This window comes from Rhinopithecus roxellana, chromosome 19, assembly GCF_007565055.1.
Source record: "Rhinopithecus roxellana isolate Shanxi Qingling chromosome 19, ASM756505v1, whole genome shotgun sequence".
Taxonomy (NCBI): Eukaryota; Metazoa; Chordata; class Mammalia; order Primates; family Cercopithecidae; genus Rhinopithecus; species Rhinopithecus roxellana.
The window spans coordinates 75,319,406-75,323,506 of NC_044567.1; the positions used below are offsets into that span (position 1 = coordinate 75,319,406).

The 4,101-nt window shown below is 40.7% G+C and overlaps 1 non-coding gene across 1 annotated transcript; it reads right to left on the minus strand.

Annotated features, from left to right (window-relative positions):
- Positions 1–3,739: 3,739 nt before the first annotated feature.
- LOC115895006 lies at positions 3,740–3,801 on the minus strand. Its single transcript, XR_004055216.1, has one exon. It is a non-coding gene; the product is annotated as a U7 small nuclear RNA (small nuclear RNA).
- Positions 3,802–4,101: the final 300 nt, after the last annotated feature.

Consider the following 4,101-nt stretch of genomic DNA (forward strand, 5'->3'; position numbering starts at 1 on the left):
TTGAAGTTCTTGTGTTATGTTTTTCAGCTTGATCAGGTCGTTTATGTTTCTCTCTCAACTGGTTATTCTGGTTAACAGCTCCTATAGTGTTTTATCATGGTTCTTAGCTTCTTTGCAATGAGTTAGAACATACTCCTTTATCTCAGCAAAGTTTGTTATTACCCATCTTCTGAAGCCCACTTCTGTCAATTCATCCATCTCAGCCTCAGCCGAGTTCTGTGCCCTTGTTTTAGATGTGTTGTGGTCATTTCGAGAAGAAGCACTCTGACTTTTTGAGTTTTCAGCCTTTTTGAATTGATTCTTTCTCATCTTCATGGATTTATCTACCTTTGATCTTTGAGGTTGCTGACCTTTTGATGGGGTTTTTGTGGGGTCTTTTTCGTTGTTGTTGTTGTTGTTACTTTCTGTTTTTCTTTTAGCAGTCAGGTCCCTCTTCCATAGGGCTGTTGTGGTTTGCTGGGAGTCCACTTCAGACCCTATTTGCCCGGGCCCCTCCTGCCCTGGAGGTATCACCAGTGGAGGCTGCAGAACAGCAATGATGGCAGCCTGCTTCTTCCTCTGGGAGCTCTGTCCCAGAGGGGCACCACACCAATTCCAGCTGGAACTCTCCTGTATGAGGTGTCTGGAGACCCCTGTTGGGAGGTCTCACCCAGCCAGGAGGAGCAGGGTCAGGCACCTGCTTAAATAAGCAGTCTGGCTACCCCTTGGTGGAGTATGTGTGCTGTACTGGGGGGAATCTCCCTTGTTCAGGCTGCCCTGACTCTCTAGAGCCAGTAGGCAGAAAAGACTACGACCATTGATGCATAATACTGCAACTTCCCCTCCTCCTAGGGGCTCTTCTCATCCCCTGGCTGGGGATGCTGAAATTCCTACAGGGAGGCCCCACCTGGTGAGGAGGAGTGGATTGGGGTCCCACATAAAGAAGCAGTCTGACCACGAATTGATCCAGCCACTATGCTGCACGGTGGGGAATTGCTCCCATCCAAACTGCCCAGTTTCCCTGGCACCAGTAGCGGGGAAAAATGGCCAACTGGTGCTGCAGTGATGGTGGCCTCTCCTTCCTAACCCCAGAACTTGATGTTCTTAGGTGGTCTCCAGCCTGCTGTACTGGCTGGCGGGGATTCCAAGCCAGTGAGGTTTAGCTTGTGGGGTTCCATGGGAGTGGAGCCCACTAAGTGAGGCCATTTGACTCTCCAGCTTCAGCCCCCTTCCCATGAGAGTGGACAGATCTGCCTCACCAGAGTTCCCAGAGCTGGAGTATGCAAAAACGCTTGTGTCTCAGTGCCTGCTGCCTGAGCAGCCACTGTGAGTCTGCACAGCTCTGTGCTTGGGACTGAAGTCTCTTGTGGCGTGGGCTCACGAGGGGACCTCCTGATTTGCAGTTGCAAGGATCTGTGGGAAAAGCATGGTTTTCAGGGAGGGATAGCACAATCCCTCACTTCCTTGGCTAGGGGAGGGAACTCCTTTTACCCTGTGAAGCTCCCAGGTGGGCCCTCCCTCCACCTACTTTTCCTCACTCCCCATGGATTGCGCTGACCACCTAGTCGGTACCAATGACAGAACTTTGGTACCTCAATTGAAGATGCAGAATTCACTCTCCATTTTCTTCTTCTTAGTGGGAGCGACAGAGCAGAGCTGTTTCTATTCAGCCATTTTGACAGCTGCCCCATGGATTTTTCATATAGAGATATGTACGTTAACTTACTGAAATCAGTGATTCATCCAACTTGGTGTTGTCTTCTTGACATTTCATGGCATCATGTGATGGCTGCCCTCTGTGAACTATCTCCCTAACTTTTGAGTATACTTTTGAAAATCTCTAATTCACTTAACCATAAGTTAATAGCCTAATGATTTATAAAGTTACCAAAACTCTTCTCCAACTCTTATTTTAGTCTAAGAAGCATTTCAGGGCAAAAATGTCTATAGTATTACATTATATTTTGTTTGGTTTCAAATAATATATTATTTTGTTGGCAAATAATAATACATTTGTATAGTGTTTGGCATTTTACCAAACACTTTCATATAATTTGTTTCACACAGTTTATTCTTTTGACTACTGTGTTAAGTAGGTTTCTTATAATCAAGAATGAGAAAAGTGAAGCTTAGGGAGGCTGAGGCGGGTGGATCACGAGGTCAGGAGATTGAGACCACCCTGGCTAACACAGTGAAACCCCATCTCTACTAAAGATACAAAATACTATCCAGGTGTGGTGGCATGCGCCTGTAGTCCCAGCTACTTGGGAGGCTGAGGCAGAAGAATCGTTTGAATCTGGGAGGCAGAGATTGCAGTGAGCAGAGATCGTGCCACTGTACCCCAAACTGGGCAACAGAGCGAGACTCCGTCTAAAAAAAAAAAAAAAGTCAGACTCCAAGTTCAGGGATTATTATTATTTTTTTAACTATGTTATAGCTTATTAGTTTAGTTGAAAAATTGATCTTATACCATAATCACAAGTTAATATAATTAGTATACATATATTTAATACAAATATGCATGGTATAGAAGTAGACCACAAGGATATTAAAGTCTAGCTGGAAAAATAAGCCATTTACATAAAAATGTAACTAATATACCAAAAGATCAAATGAGTGCTTACACGTTTATTATTTTAGGAGTTCAGGTAAAGGTGAGAGTTTTAGGGAAAAATGGAGGAAGGCTTTGAAGGAAGAGTTAACATTTAGGTAGGTAGAGGGAACAGTTAGACATGTGAACTAAAATTTGGATGAGTTCAGTGATAGAAACATTTGAAAGTCATTGTCATAGAACTGATAGCTGAAAAAGATGATTTGAATAAATGGAGAAATATTTTATTGATGGATTTCACATATTTTACTAAAGTCACTTCTCAAAATTAATTTATATATGTAATTCAATTCCTAAAGGAGTGTGTTTTTTGAGGGGGAGGTTTTGGAGGGGAGGATTGGCATTATCATTTAGAAGCTCTTTCAGAAAAATAAGGAAGAAAGAATAAGTTGAAGTTAGAAAGGATGTGGTAAAATGACTATTTTCTTTCCTTATTTGGCAATGTATCTCAAAGGCCTTGAAACCGTGCACCCCATTTAACTTTGGAAATTTATGTTAAGAAAAAACCATTAGTGAACAGATACATGTTTAAGAAAATTTATCATCAGGATTCTACTTATGATAACAAACTTTGATTTAGAAAGATAGGATTTTTTAATGCAGTGGAATACTATGCAGTCATTTAAAATGGTGCTGGTAGAATAGTGTGTTGAAAGGGAAAATGGTCAGGATACCTTGCTAAGTGAAACAAAGTTTGCCATTAAAGAGTTTTAGTTAACTACCACTAAAATATAAAAATGCTGTAAGGACACATACCAAGAATGTTATCAAGGATTTTTTTGGATGATGAAGTTTGGAATGATTCCTCCCCTGAGTATTTAAGGTGAATTGCACTGTGCTGTATCATCTTTAAATTAACAATGTCAGGTATCTATACTAATGTTTTGAACTGTAGTTTATTATTTACAACATGACTGTAGCTAAACTGAAAATATTTTCTATTTTATCTCGATAGAGGTTAACAAACTTGCAAAGGCCTTAGACAAAGTTACCAATGAAAAACTTGATGCTGATGATGTAAATTCTGTACTGAAAGGCCTGGGGATTTATTTTCCAGAGGAAGAATTACAGGAAGTGCTTGGATCCATTTGTGTTGATAGTATGTATTTTCTTTTCTGAGTCATTTCTTTATTTAAAGAAAAATTTTTGAAGGGTTTTCTGGCAAAAACCAGAAAGCCTGCTGGACGAATTCTAAAAGAGCTGTAACACTTCTGAGTCATTTATTAAACACAAAAAGCTTGTGTTTACTTTGACTCAGAATCCAAAGAGCTTAAGGGATTAGGAATCAAATGCAATGAGTTCGTCAACACTAGATTTTCCCTTTTAGGGCTGAATGAGAATTTGTTCTGGATTATCTTAATATTGAGTATCCTAGGAAAATATAATCTTCCTCTCTCTATCCTATTTGTTTGTCAGAAGCTGTGAAGCTGTCTCAAGCCCATGAAACAAAGACCTAATCCTTAGTGTGCTGATGCACACAACCAGTTGGGTTTCCCTAGAATTCTCAATGG